Source organism: Triturus cristatus, chromosome 2_1 (genome assembly GCF_964204655.1).
Source record: "Triturus cristatus chromosome 2_1, aTriCri1.1, whole genome shotgun sequence".
Classification (NCBI taxonomy): domain Eukaryota; kingdom Metazoa; phylum Chordata; class Amphibia; order Caudata; family Salamandridae; genus Triturus; species Triturus cristatus.
In genome coordinates, this window is record NC_140581.1 from 540,743,001 (window position 1) to 540,759,136 (window position 16,136).

A 16,136-nucleotide genomic window follows, 5' to 3' on the forward strand; every position below is an offset into this window, starting at 1 on the left:
CAAGTGCACTAGGGGTGCTATTGACTAGTCAGGCGTCGACAACTGCTGCAGGGGATGCTGCGGAGCGCATCGACACCAGCAGCAGCATCACACCCCCCGTCCCCGAAGCACGCAGGAGCAGCAGGCGGCTTGGGGTTGGCTCTAGTGAGGATGCACAGGCCGTGCAATCCACCACTGCAGCGCGTATGCGCAAACATTGATGTGGCCCTGCTTAGCCACTTCCCATTGGGTGACGTAACCCTGGACATACTCCTTGTATAGATGGTATATTGCCAGATTGGCCTGTTCATGTGTTCATGGCGTGGTGCCACATTAAACTACGTCATGACTTCTCACAACTCGCTGTGTCCCCTCACTTACTCAAAAATAGTTGCATGTGATCTCTGCCCGTCTCTCTCTCCCATCGATTGCAGTTGGCACTCTAGCTGCGCTGCCCTCTGGCTGGCCTGACTCATCCTCGTTGTCCTCAACATATGTTAGTTCCACATCTGTACCTTTTTTCGTGGCAAGGTTGTGCAGCATTGCACAAGTGGCAATAATCTTGCAGCAGGTGATGGGTTTGTACTGGCGTGCGCCTCCGCTCTTGTGGAGGCAGCGGAACCTGCTCTTCAGTAGTCCAAACGTGCGCTCCACCACATTGCGTGTTGTTTTGTGGGCCACGTTGTATCGTCTCTCACTCTGGGTTGCTGGGTGTAGGTAGGGAGTGAGGATGAATGAACGGCATGCATATGCACTGTCGCCTGGATGAGTAAGAGGGAACCATCAGTTACATGCCTCTATACACTCTGATTTGCAGGTTTCAAGGGGCGTCACTGTTACTTACCCAGCAGGTATCCCTCTCCGAATTCTCCGGCACTCAGTCGTGTGTAGATCCCACTATTCTGGAAGATGTAAGAGTCGTGGGTGCTCCCAGGAAACTTTGCAACAATATCTGTGATGATGTTCCCTGCATCACAGATCACCTGCACATTGATGGAGTGGGTGGACTTCCTGTTCCTGTAGATGTGCTCTGTATCAGCTGGTGGACAGATTGGGATGTGTGTACCATCAATACAGCCGATGACATGGGGGAACTGTGCCATGTGATAAAAGTCTGTTTTTGTTTTCTGCAGTGCAGCCTGTGTGTTTGGGAAGCTTATGTAGTGGTGCATTCTCTGCATCATGGCATCCAGGAACTTCCTGAAGAAGCGGGACAGGCAACTCTGGGATACACCACCCACCGCAGCTATCACCACCTGATAACTGCCGGATGCCAGTAGATGTAGGCTGCAGAGCACCTGCACATGTGGTGGTATGGCGTGCGCCCTTCTTGTTGGCTGGTCCAGGAGTGGGTGCAGGTCCCTTATCAGGTCCATGATGGTTTCGGGGTGTAGCCTGTACCTCTCATGTATCTCTGCATCAGTCAGCTGTAGTAGTGTGATGCGCTGTCTGTAGATTTGTTCCTCCCGTCGCCACACCCTCAGTCCTGCTGCCTGTAGACGTAGGCGCCTTGCAATGACGTACATGGCGGCCATGTTGTCCACGCTGTTGCATTTTGGGATTGCTTATGTGCATTGTTGATGGTTACCACCTGCTTTCAATCCGTGTTAATTACCGACTCTTATTTACCGATTTTCCTGGATTTCTTAATTACCGCCTGCTCCTACATGTCATTTTAAATTTTTACCACTTCATATTTACCACTTCATATTTACCGATTCGTTAATTATGTATTCGGTAAACATGAATCGGTATTTTGGAATTCGGTAACTATGAATCGGTATTTACCGCCTCATATTTACCGAAAAGTGGTTTTTGGACTCCTACATCTCACTTGTCTGAATACCGGTCGGTAACGGCATATTTACCGAAAATCGGCCGTTACCGACCGGTATTTGGCTACCTACATGAGGCCCAAAGTGAGAGACTGATGCAGATATTTACATATTTAAACATTACTCACTAAGCCATGTATTCACTATGATACACTTAATCAGTCAGTTACACAATCAATTTTTCAAAAACAAATCATCCATTTAGACACTTATATACCCATTTATTCTTCCATCGACCTTGAGATATACATATATAAAACATATTTAATTTTCAGAAAAACACACATTCACTGGATGATGTCATCAGTGATGTCATCAGTGATGTCATTTGAGATGTCATCAGTGATGTCATCAGTGATGTCACTGACCATGTCATGAGTGATGTAATATGTGACGTCATCAGCAGTGCATTGCGGGCGCGCGAGTTATAGTTAGCTGAACGGGGGAATTTCAATGGTTTTGTACAAGTGAAAAGTCCAGCTAACTATAACACCCCTGAAACCTATGGTTTTTTCAGTGAATATATATATATATATATATTATCTACTGGCGGTCGCCAGTAGATAGTTATAGTTAGGACCGTGTTTCCATAGGAAATCCGCAACCTTCTATTTGGAATAACTTTGGTGCCGGTTGACGAATCCTCGCAAAATTTTCAAAATAGGTGGGGCGCTCCGCTCCGCTCCTACCCTGAAAGTCTCGGGGGGATTCGCCAAGCGGGGGCTGAGAAAAAAGGGGGGTCCCAAAATGCGTTTTCCCCATGCAATTTTCTAGAGGGACCTTTAGTCCAAGGTACAGCCCGAACGGCTGAACAGAATTACTTGACATTTGGCAGAGAGGTAGTCCTCAGCTCAGGGATGTGCCTTTTGCATATATGGAGTCAATCTGTTCAGTAGTTCCTGAGAAAATTGCAGTTAAATGCACATACATATCTATAGACGCGCACCGTGCGCACACCGTGCGAGCACCCTAACGTTCGCGAGCGTAATTCTGATTGGTGGTTACATGTTAGTCAACGTTCGAATCGGTCAAAATCAGGAAGTGTCGGCCGCCATTTTGTTTGTTTTCAGTGCGAGAGTGAAAAAGGAAGGTAGCGAACGTGAAAAGGGGGCAGGGTAGAGAGTTCCTGACCCCCTAGCCTTTGTCAGGGGGTCCCTCAAGGACCCCGAAGGCAGAAAAAACATTTTAATTTTTTTTTTTTTAAATCGCGGGGGTGCGCGCACCGTGCACGCACGTTGAAAAACCCCCAAAAAAATAATAATTTTAAAACATTTTTTAATACGTAGTTTATTGTAAAATAAATATATATAAAAAATAATAATACATACATAACTTAGCATTTAAAAAAACGTACAAATTCACTGAAAAAACCATAGGTTTCACACACGTTATAGTTAGGAATTAGCATTTAAAAAACCTTGCAAATTCACTTAAAAAACCATAGGTTTCACACATGCTATATTTAGGTGGATATTTCTCTCGCAAAAAAACAATGAAATTCCCCGTTATAGTTAGTTCAGATAACTATAACTCGCGCGGCCGCCACTCTATCACAAGGATGATGTCATCAGTGATGTCATGAGAGATGCCACTGACCATGCCATGAGTTATGTAATATGTGAAGTCATCAGCAGTGGATTGCGGTCGCGCGAGTTATAGTTATCTGAACTAACTATAAAGGGAGAATTTCATTGGTTTTTTACGTGAGAAATATCCACCTAACTATAACATGTGTGAAACCTATGGTTTTTTAAGTGAATATATATATATATATATTTTTTCACAGAAAAAACCTTTGAAATTCACTGAAAATACCATAGGCTTTTACAGACGTTATAGTTAGTTGGACATTTGACTCATCTAAAACCAGAGAAATTCGCCCGTTATAGTTAGCTGAGCTAACTATAACTTGCGCGCCCGCAATGCACTGGTGATGACATCACATATTACATCACTCATGACATGGTCAGTAACATCACTCATGACATCCCTGATGCATCTCAAATGACATCACTGATGACATCACTGATAACATCATCCAGTGAATTTGTGTTTCTGTAAAGTTTAAATATTTTTCATATATATCTATGCCAAGGTATATTGAAGAAAGAGTGAATTTACAAGTGCCTGAATGGATTATTTAGTAGGTGCGTGACTGACTGTATAAGTGAGTGATTGAACATGTGTTACTGAATGTATGGGTTAGTGACTAAACTGTGTGAAAGTCTATATTATTGTCTCTGTAGGTGTATAAGTGGCTGCATGGGTCGGTGAGTAGCTACATGAGTGTCTATATGGGTTATTGATTTGTTGTCTGAGTATCTGTATGGGTGCCTGAGTGTCTGTATGGGTGGGTGGGGGGTGTGACTATGTGTATAGATGTCTGAGTGGGTGATTCACTGGTTGTATGGATTAAAAAGTGCATCTGGGAAGGGGTGAATGGGTGTATGGGTGAGTTGGTGAGTGAATGAATGTCTCAGTGGTATATGTGTGGTATATGTGTGAGTAATTACATATGTTTTAAGACTGTATATTTGAGTGTTGGAGTATATAAATGACTATACGTGAGAGTAAGTTATTTCAAGAGTGGGTGTATAGATGAGTGTCTGCTTATATCAGTGATTGTATAAGTATGTGTTAGTATCTGCATAAATAAGTGATTTGGTGTGTGTATAAATAATGGAGTTGGTGTGTATAACTGTATACATAAGTAAATGGGTATGTGATAGATTCTTTGCATGACTGACTAGGTGTGTGAGTAACTGTATGGATGAGTGGCAGAGTGTGACTGTATGTATAGATGTATAAGTGCATATTATAGTACTGTATTGATGATTAACTGCATGTATAAGTGACTGGATGTGTGTAGACCTAGGAAATAGTGGGTGGTATGTAGTATCTGGCATTCTTGTGTATATGGTTTCAAAAATAGTAGTCTGTATTTTAGAGTGCATGTATCAAAGTTTATGTTAGGGCATCAGTATGTGTATCAGATTTTCATGTGGATGATGTCGTCACTCGTCAGTGATGTCATCAGTGATGTCATTTGAGATGTCATCAGTGATGTCAGCAGTGATGTCACTGATCATGTCATGAGTGATGTAATATGTGACGTCATCACCAGTGCATTGCGGGCGCGCAAGTTATAGTTAGCTCAACTAACTATAACGGGCGAATTTCTCTGGTTTTATATGAGTCAAATGTCCAACTAACTATAACGTCCCTCAAACCTATGTTTTTTTCTGTGAATTTCTAAGGTTTTTTAAGTGCTAATTCCTAACTGTAACGTCTGTAAAAGCCTATGTTTTTTTCAGTGAATTTCAAAGGTTTTTTAAATGCTAATTCCTAGCTATAACGTCTGTAAAACCTATGTTTTTTAGAGAATTTCAAAGGTTTTTTAAATGCTAATTCCAAACTATAATGTCTTTATAACCTATGGTTTTTTCAGTGAATTTCAAAGGTTTTTTAAATGTTAATTTCATATTTTAATATTTATAAAACCTATATTTTTTCTATTTTTTTTGTAATATTTTGGAACTCTGTTATCCTATTTTTTAGATTTGAAAAATTATGTAATTTTTTATATCTTCAAAAAAAAGTATGTATTTTTTTTTTCTTAGAAAACTAGACTCCTGTACCGGTAGTGTACCAAGTTCCATCACCACGTGAATCCAATCCGCCATATTGCGAAACTCGTTAAGGATGCGCATTTCGTATCCGACGGCTTCGTAGCACCATGTCCCGCCTAACAAACATATAAGTATAAGGTCGCGCCAGCTCCTAGTCTGGTATGTGACTGGTGCGCGGTACCAATACACGCGTTACATCATATACATATAGGGTCGCGCCGACTGTGCGTTCCGTATACGATGAGTGCACGCTGCCAGGACCTGTGTTCCTTCATAGACGTATGGTATCGCGCCAGGTATGCCATTCCCTCATTTATTTTTTTATGTCTCAAAACTATATCTAAATAAGTTTAAAGTGTATATGAGAGCAAGCGATAATCTAAAATATTTTCCACATTTATATATTTCTAACTGTAATAAACGTAATATTATGGTAAATATATTTTCTCAAAATCACTTCGGGTGCGGCCTCCTTGCGCGCTTGGTGCGTGATTGCCATGTGACCTTAAAAAAAGCTTTTGATTGGTTCATAACATTTCCCATTGTAACAGTTGGGGGACCCCACCCATTTTAGTCATTCTCTCTACACCCTTTGATGAGTGACACCTCTTCTGCTTACAGAGCTTTTTTGAAAAGTTTTTTCCTGTGTACACATGTCTTATAGTACACACAACATGCAGCGATCATCTTGATCAATAATCATGCTCTGTACAGTAGCCTTCCATGAGTGATAGCCATGCATTTGAAACGTTACATCAAAAAACAAATGTTTGTTACACGATGCCCCTGGTGTGTGTGTGTGCGCTCATTATTGTGCTGCCTTTCGGCCTGGGTATTGGTGGCTCGAAGGGGTATCATCAGCCACGGGCAGAATGCACATCCTACATCACATGTGACAAACAGTAAAGAGTAATGTGTAGATTTGTATTGCAGTATGCTCTGTTGTTAGCCTTTACCAGTATAGTAGTGTGTCATATGTGAGACTTTCAGCTTCATGTTTGACATGCATTGCTTGACTGTAATGAGTGTTATCACTGTGTATGTCATACCCTCACTGCTGATCCTCCCTCCATCCGAGCACATTCACATGTGTGCGCTTCGCAATAGCAACACTTTCAATAATACCGCACACCATTGACATGCGTGTCTGCGCATATCCACCAGCTTGACAGCGACATGTGATGTTGTCCATTCAATGTTTTCGGACAGCATCTCATTAGCGATAGTTGCCGCCCTCCCGGTACATGCTACATTAATGTAAATTGCGGATTGTATGACGTCAAAACTGCAACAGGGACACACACATAAGTACACTTCCTGCCTAGGCAGGAAGTGAACAACGCCCAGGTCCCCAGAATAATTATTCACACCACTACGCTGGCCTGGCGTACGCAAGCCCAGCCCACTTTGCGTATGAATAAATAGGATAACGACGACGCCACATGTCCCAGTTCTTCCTCACTGCTTCAGGTGATATGGCTGTATCCACCTCGCATATCACAATGCGCAATAAAAAAAAGGGATCCATGAGGTGTACATCATCCTGGCAATCAAAACTACATCTGAATTGTTAACCCAGCTGTCCGTCGTGTTTGGACACACACCAATGACAGCAGGTGAGCAGTGGTGCCTGGGTGCACAGGGGCTGCAATTGAGTGCGTTGCAGTGGGAGGGATGGGGTGCATCAGCCTGGGTGCACAGGTGCAAACAAGCGATGATGTGATTTCTGACCTCACTCAGGCACATCTCTGTCTCATTTTAACTTAAGGACCTGCTGGTCCGTACTGTAGGCCTGAGCCAGCGAGCAGCGCTGCCCTACAGACATGTGGTGTTGGCTTTTGGGCCACTGTAGTGAGCTGACTGCTAAGTGTACATGCACACAGGCTTGCGCCACTGCATTGCACACACACATTATGCTTCTAGCATGCGCTCTGTTCCTTTGTATGTGAGCGTTGGCATAACATATTATTATTTACCCTTGTGTATTCTTGTGCACTCCAACTCCTCTTTGAACCACGATTACCACTAACAGTTGGTAGATCGTACTTCATGAAGAAAGGATGCACTCAACTGGTGTTCTCTCTTAAGCTTGAAATAAACCTTCATTTAACTTAAGACATTTCCACCATTATATTATTTCTCCCTTTTCAGACACTGAGTTAGTTGCATGAAAAAGCATGCAGCAGGTGCTCAACCAGTGATGATGCTCTGGCCTTTCTGATGCCTTCCATCATGGTATCAAGACACCGTCCCACACCGGAGACCTGCTGTGCCAACCTTAGAGGCTCCCTGGAGTCGCAGCTTGCACCGGCACGTTGTTGGACACACCGGTTGTGGCTGCTGAGCAGTGAAGCCTCAGTTCGCAGGAGCTGCATTTGAGCAGAGTACGGGGGAAGGGGCTGGGGGGCAGCAGACTGGTTGCACAGGTGCAGGTAAGCGATGTTGCCGTAGATAATAATATCATCTCTGGCCTCATTCATATCTGTGTTTCATTTTAAAGACTTGCTGGACCGCACTGTTTCTCGCGGACCCCAGCATCCCAGACAAACGGGTGACGGGAGGTGAACAGTGAGGGCTGGGTGCAGTAGGCCGATGCTCTGTCTCCTCCTCCCTCTGTTCTTTTGACTCTCCCTCCCCTTCTCCCTTCCACCCACTCGCTCTCTGTCCCATTCTCACTTTCTTCCTTTCATTCTGACTACCTTTCTTTATCTCTTGGACATGGTACAGATACTTATGTTTCTTTTTTCTCTTGCAGGTTTTGTACGCTGCTTCCGGAGGAGTCCCACCCACTTCTTTCATGTGTTACTGTTGTTTGTTCGAATAAAGTTACGTTTCCATTTATTTGTGTTGTTTTAATAAAAGTTATTTTTTTTTTACCAATAAATAAGTGAGTGTATGGGTATTCTTTTTCTTACAACACTTGTCTGTATTTTATTGTGAAAATCGGTGGTTGATAGGTAGTTATGAGGGAAAACATTTGCAATTTTGCGGTGCACCTACCAAATATAAACCAACAGACTATTACATAAATGAAGCCTGGGTAATTGTACAATGGCAAGGGTTCTATGAGTGTATCACTTTATAACACCGTGAGTACTGCCCGTGTGATTACAGAACCAATAAGGCACTTCCTAGGGCCACCGAGACTTCAAGGACTGGCGAGGCCCACCCTGCATATTTAAGTAAAGCCCCGGAGGTTGCCGATTCCCGGTCTTGAGTTGGCCTCGAAGCCCCCGAACAATTTGTAAACAATACCCGGGGAGGTGTCGATCCCCTAGGCTGTGAAACGTCTCTGTGCCCTCCAGCGCTTAATTTACATGTGGGATTAAGGTCCCCAGTGCTATAGAGACCCTGCAATATAATAAATGGATTGGCCCCGGAAAATTACCCATGAGTGAGCTCATTTAAATGAACGGGTAAGACCCCGCTTCATTTTTCTTTCTCCATTTTTACCATCCAGATACTATTTATTGAAGCGATACAAGGTTTTCCTCCTCTCGCTTCAACCAGGCAAACAAGAATTTACTATCACAGGGTGAAAGCCATGCTCCCGCCCTGTAATAGCAAACATAAATGTCCCGCTGATGCACACCCCGGGACATTGTATGAGCTGCGTCTGGGAGGTGGCGCTCCATAGGGCCATGATTCATTGGTTACTACATAACTACAGAATTAGCATAAACGCATACTAACACTACTTGCACACGTGTAGTACAGCAACCAGATTGTAGTGAAGAGGCAGAGGTAGCCCAAAATCAAAAAATATAAATCCTACCAGAGGTAGGATCACATAGTTCAATGAGCCGACGACCCTGAGATGAGTAGAAACAGCTTCACCAAGAAAACAGGTCTTCAGTAGAATGCAAGCAAGCTCAAAATCTTGGTGAGTGCTGCCTTCTTTTTACCTTCTCCCGCTTGTCGCCAAATTTATGTTGCTTCTCTCTGTACCCCTCTTGCCTCTCTCTCCACCACTCTTTCCTATTTCTGCACTTCTGTTGCTTCTTTCTGCACCTCACTTGCCTCTGTCTGCACCTCTATTGCTTCTTTCTGCAGTTCTCTTGCCTCTATCTGCACTTCACTTGCCTCTTTCTGTAACTCTCTTGCCTATTTCTGCACCTTTCTTTCTTCTTTCAGCACCTCACTTGCTTCTTTCTGCACCCCTTTTGTCTGTTTCTGCACCCCTCTTCCCTCTTTGTGCAACTCTCTGCCTCTTTCTACACCTCTCTTCCCTCTTTCTGCACCACTCTTGCCTCTTTCTGTACCTCTGTTCCTTCTTTCTTCACCTGTCTTGTCTCTTTCTGCACCTCAGTTGCTTCTTTCTGCAGTTCTCTTCCTCTTTCTGAACCTCTCCTACCTCTTTCTGCATCTCTCTTGCCTATTTGTACATCTCTACTATCCCTTTCTGTACCCCTCTTGCCTCTTTTCCCCCCTCTGTTAGTTATCTCTTTCTGCACCTCTTATGCTTTGTTCTGCACTTCTCTTGCCTCTTTCCGTACCCCTCTTACCTCTTTATGCACCTCTGTTGGTCCTTTCTGCACCTCTCTTGCCTCAGTCTGCCCACCTGTTCGTTCTTTCTGCATCCCTTTTGCCTATTTCTGTAACTCTTTTGCATCTTTCTGCAGTTCTCTTGCCTCTTTTTCTACAGTTCGCTTGCCTCCTTCTGCACCTCACTTGCCTCTTTTTGCACTTCTGTTGGTTCTTTTGCACTGCTCTTGCTTCTTTCTGCATCTCCCTTGCATATTTCTGCAGCCCTCTTGCCTCTTTCTGCACCCCTTTTACCTGTTTCTGCACCACACTTGCCTCTTTATGCACCTCTATTGCCTCTTTCTGCAGTTCTCCTGCCTCCTTTTGAACTTCACTTGCCTTTTTCTGTAACTCTCTTGCCTCTTTTTGTACCCCTCTTGCCTCTTCTGCACCTCACGTCCTTCTTTCTGCCCCCTTTTTGCCTGTTTCTGCACCCCTCTTCCCTCTTTGTGCAACTCTCTTGCCGCTTTCTATACCTCTCTTCATTCTTTCCGCACCACTCTTGCTTCTTTCTGCACCTCTGTTCCTTCATTCTTCACCTACTTGTCTCTTTCTGCACCCTTCGTGCCTCTTTCAGCACCTCTGTTGCTTCTATCTGCAATTCTCTTCCTCGTTCTGTACCCCTCCCGCCTCTTTCTGTACCCCTCTTGCCTCTTTGTGCACCTCTCCTACCCCTTTCTGCATGCCTCTTGACTCTTTTTCCACCTCTGTTGGTTCTTTCTGTACCTCTTTTGCTTTGTTCTGCACTTCACTTGCCTCTTTCTGTACCCCTCTTGCCTCTTTCTGTACCTCGGTTGGTTCTTTCTGCACCTCTCTTGCCTCCGTCTGCCCACCTGATCCCTCTTTCTGCATCCTTTTTGCCTGTTTCTGCAACTCTCGTGCCTCTTTTTGCACCTCTGTTGATTTAGTTGCACTGCTCTTGCTTCTTTCTGCATCTCTCTTGAACATTTCTGTACCCCTCTTGCCTCTTTCTGCACCCCTTTAACCTGTTCCTGCACCTGTATTGCCTCTGTCTGCTCCTCTGTCCCCTCTTTCTGTACCTCGTTTGCCTTTTTCTACAACTCTCTTGCCTCTTTACCTGTTTCTGCACCTGTCTTGCCTCTGTCTGCTCCTCTGTCACCTCTTTCTGTCCCTCTTTTGCCTTTTTCTACAACTCTCGTGCCTCTTTCTGCAGTTCTCTGCCTCTTTCTGCACCTCTGTTGGTTCTTTCTGCACTTCTCTTGCTTCTTTATGTGCCTCTGTTGCTTCATTCTGCACGTTTCATGCTTCTTTCTGCACATGTCTTGCTTCTTTCTTAACCCCTGTTGTCTATTTATGTACCTCTTTTGCCTGTTTCTGCAACGCTCTTACCTCTTTCTGCAGTTCTCTTGTCTCCTTCTGCACCTCTGTTACTTCTTCCTGCACTTCTATTGCTTCTTTCTGCATCCTTGCTGCTTCATTCTGCACTTTCCATGCTTCTTTCTGCATCTGTTTTGCTTCTTTCTGCACCACTGTAGTCTCTTTCTACGCTCGTCTTTCTGTACCTTTCTTGCCTGTTTCTGCATCTCACTTTCTGTACTTTTCTTGCTTCTTTCTACACCTCTGTTGTTTCTTTCAGCAATTCGTTTGCCTCTGTCTGCACTTCTCTTGCCTGTTTCTGCACCCATCTTGCCTCTTTCTGCGCCTGTCTTCCCTCTTTGTGCACCTCTCTTCCCTCTTTCTGCACCACTCTTGTCTCTTTTTGTACCTATGTTGCTTCTTTCTGCACTTTTCTTGCCTCTTTCTGCACCCTATGTGCCTCTTTCAGCACCTCTGTTGCTTCTTTCTGCACTTCTCTTCCTTCTTTCTGCACTCCTCGTGCCTCCTTCTGCACCTCTGTTGCTTCTTTCTGCTCTTCTCTTGGTTCTTTCTGCACTCCTCTTGCCTCCTTCTGCATTCCTCTTGCCTATTTGAGCACCTTGTTTGCTTCTTTCTGCACTTCTCTCTCCTCTCCTCTTTCTGCACCCCTCTTTCCTCTTTCTGCACCTCTGATGCTTCTTTCTGCACTTCTATTGCCTCTTTATGCACCTCTCTTGCTTCTTTCTGCAGCTGACTTGCCTCTTTCAGCACCTCTCTTGCTTTTTTCTGCTGATCTCTTGTCACTTTCTGCACCGCACTTTTCTCTTTCCGCATCTCTGTTGCTTTTTTTGCAGATCTTTTGCTTCTTTCTGCACCCCTCTTTTCTCTTTTTGCACCTCTCTTGCTTCTTTCAGCACACCTGTTCCCTCTTTCTACACCTCTCTTGACTCGTTCTGTACCACTGTTGCCTCTTTCTGCACTTCTCTTTCTCTTTCTGCACCCTTCGTGCCTTCTTCAGCACCTATGTTACTTCTTTCTGCACTTCTCTTCCTTCTTTCTGCACCTCTTCTGCATCTTTCTGCAAATCATTTGCCTCTTTCAGCACCTCTGTTGCTCTATTCAGCAGATCTCTGGGCTCTTGCTGCACCTCTCTTTTCTCTTTCTACACCTCTCTTGCCTATTTCTGTACCCTGTTCCCTCTTTCTACACCTTTCGTGCCTGTTTCTGCACCTCTCTTGCCTCTTTCTGTACCCCTGTTGCATCTTTCTGTACTTCTATTGCCTCTTTCTGCACATCTATTGCCTCTTTATGCACCTCACTTGACTCTTTCAGCACCTCTGTTTCTTTTTTCTGCAGATCTCTTGCCCCTTTCTGCACCTCACTTGCCTGTTTCAGTACCTCGATAGCTTTGTTCTACAGATCTCTTGCCTCTGTTTGTGCGCTTCTCTTGTTTTTTTATGAACCTCTGTTGCTTCTTTCAGCAATTCTCTTGCCTCTTTCTGTACTTCTCTTGCTTATTTCTGCACCTCTCTTGCATCTTTCTGCACCTAAGTTGCTTCTTTCTGCACCACTCCTGCCTCTTTCTGCACCTCTGTTGCTTCTTCCTGCACTTCTCTTGCTTCTTTCTGCACCCCTGCTGTTTCATTCTGCACTTTCCATGCTTCTTTCTGCATCTGTCTTGCTTTTTCTGTACCCCTGTAGTCTCTTTCTGCACTCGTCTCCCTCTTTCTGTACCTTTCTTGCCTGCTTCTGCATCTCACTTGCCTCTGTCTGTACTTTCCTTGCTTCTTTCTACACCTCTGTTGTTTCTTTCAGCAATTCTTTTGCTTCTCTCTGCACTTCTCTTGCCTGTTTCTACACCAATCTTGCCTCTTTCTGCACCCATCTTCCCTCTTTGTGCATCTCTCTTCCCTCTTTCTGCTCCACTCTTGCCTCTTTTTGTACCTCTGTTGCTTCTTTCTGCACTTTTCTAGCCTCTTTCTGCACCCTATGTGCCTCTTTCAGCACCTCTGTTGCTGCTTTCTCCACTTCTCTTTCTTCTTTCTGCACTCCTCATGCCTCGTTCTGCATTCCTCTTGCCTATTTGAGTACCTCTTTTGCTTCTTTTTGCACTTCTCTCTCCTCTCTTTTTTCTGCACCCCTCCTGCCTTTTCTACAACTCTCATGCTTCTTTCTGCACTTCTATTGCCTCTTTCTGCACATCTTTTGCTTCTTTGAAGCTGATTTGCCTCTTTCAGCACCTCTCTTGCTTTTTTCTGCTGATCTCTTGTCATTCTCTGTAGGAGAGTAGAATCTGCTTCATATGGTTACCCCCACTTTTTGCTGTTGTTTCACTGTTTTTCGCCTTTAGTCTGGCTGGGACCCTGCTATTCAGGGCCCCAGCCTCGCTGCTTCCTCTCTAAATTGATTGCATGTACTTTAGGTACACTCCAGATTGGAATCTGGGGTACCCTTGTGAGTCCCTAGTTTATGGTATACTATGTACCCAGGGCATAGGTACCCCAGAGGTCTGCCAGGGGCTGAAGCATGTATTGTGCCACCCCTCGAAAGCCCTGCAAAATGACACCACAGGTCTGCTACTGCAGCCTGGGTAAGTTGGTGCATGCACCCCTTACTAAGGTATAGGTTCACTATACTTCACCTATCACTGCAAATAGTAACCTATCAGTCACCCCTATGGCAGGCCTTATCAATCCTGAAGGCAGGGTGCTTGGTAATATGTGAGAGGGTGCCCAGGCATGAGCTGAGCCCCTCTGCAGCCTTCAGAATCTCTTCTCCGGGGTTGTCAGTGGTGCAGCCTGACCATATACTCTTAAGTGCATTATATCTAAAACGGTTAATGCTAACTTTGGACTGGCTGCACGGAAACATGTCGTGTTTGGTGTCCAAAACCTTGGAATCATACCCCCACATCAATTCCTGATGTGGGAATATGATCCCACCCTTCTTGAGGGAGAGACATGGCAGTACTGGTATAACTGGTAGAAACTTAACAGAGCCCTGGCATCACAAAATTGATGCTGCAGCAACAGATACGGGTCTGGCCTCCTGCTGCTGACCGAAACTCTGGCAGGGGAGGCCTGGACAATAAATTTCCTGTCACCGGGTGGTGTAACCACCTCCCAGAAAGGCGTATGTGTATTGGGGCTGGGTAGGAGCACTCACAGAGTGCTTTCAAGTCCTGCACTGGGGCACATTTGGTGTCCCTGTGCATAGTCCAGCTCAGACTGGTTCATGGGCTTCCAGACCCTGCTCTGGCATGAAACTGGATAAAGGAAATGGGTGTAGCCACCCCTCTTTCCAAACCCTCCCATAGGTGGGTCCCCAGAGTTAGTCCAACCCCTTCCTTAGCTGTAAGTAAGGAACCTCTGTAAACAGAACTTTAGATATCCCTGGGCGAAACTCTGAAGCTGAATCCTGGAACTTCAATGCTCTACTAAAGACTAGAGGACTGAAGAAATCTCCTTTGGGGTCAAGGAGTGACTCCCCTGCTTGGCAGGCACCAATGAAGCATTTTGCCGGTCTGCATATCCTAAGCTCCCGCCGGACTCCAAAGTATTTGCAGCCCAAGAAGAGAATTTCCAGACATCTCAGAGGCCGACCCGAGTCCCCAGCAAAGCTGAGACCCCCAACCCTCGTGAGTAGAATGGAACCGGAACTCATGATCACTGTGCACTTTTGCAAATGCATTGACTTCTTCATGTCTCTTGAAGTTGTGCTTAGGGTTACTTATAGCCCTCACCTCGAGCAAAGAATACACCGAAGATTGTCAGCCTAGTCACCCCGAGTGACCCGTGGGCCGCCATTTTGTGTTTCCTCTCGAGGCTCCTTCGCGATCCTTGGTCTGTAGACTGGTGGGTCCCTGAGAAGGTAACTTTTATTTTCCTTGGGCTTCCCTGGTTGCTCCAGACATGCCCTGACACCCTACCAAGTGGTGAATACCTTAAAACTTGCTGGTCTGCACCGAAGCATCTTTCTCCTTTCTACGTGGGTTGCTGTTGCCAAGGCTTTTTGTGTTCAATCCGGGCACCGATGCTGCAGCACTCGACATCCTTCATGGGACAGCTCAAATCCAGCTCCTAGTTGTCCTCAATGCCTCCTGGTCCTCGTGGCTGAAGAGTCAATCTTCACCTTCTTCACCTGAAATCACCCGACAATGGTGGGCATCCGCCTATCGTCCTCCTGGTCACTGGCTAGTGACACAGACTCTGACCCCTCTGCTTTTAGGTTCTTCTCGGCTTTGATCCAGGCTTGGATCTCTTCGGACACGTCGCATCTTCCCGGTAGCAGCACATCTTTGCCAGCTCCATTGAAATCGAAGACATGACCCGAAAACCATTTGACACTTATGCACTCGGCTTCCCTGGGTGAGGTAACATGAGTACTCCATTGCTACCGTGGGTGTTGGCCCTAGAACTTCCTAAGTCCCAAAGGATGCTGTTGGTAGTGCAGCCTGACCATATACTCTTAAGTGCATTATAACCAAATGGTAAATGCTAACTTTGGACTGGCTGCACGGAAACATGTCATGTTTGGTGTCAAACACCTTGGAATCATACCCCCACACCAGTAACTGGTGTGGGAGTATGATCCCACCCTCCTAGAGGGAGAGACATGACAGCACTGGTATAACCGGTAGAACCTTAATAGAGCCCTGGCATCACAAAATGGATGTTGCAGCCACAGACACGGGTCTGGCCTCCTGCTGCTGACCGAAACTCTGACAGCTGAGGCCTCGACAATAGGTTTCCTGTCACAGGGTGGTGTAACCACCTCCCAGACATGCTTATGTGTATTGGGGCTGTTTGGGAGCACTCTCTGAGTGCTTTTGAAGTCCTGCACTGGGGGCACA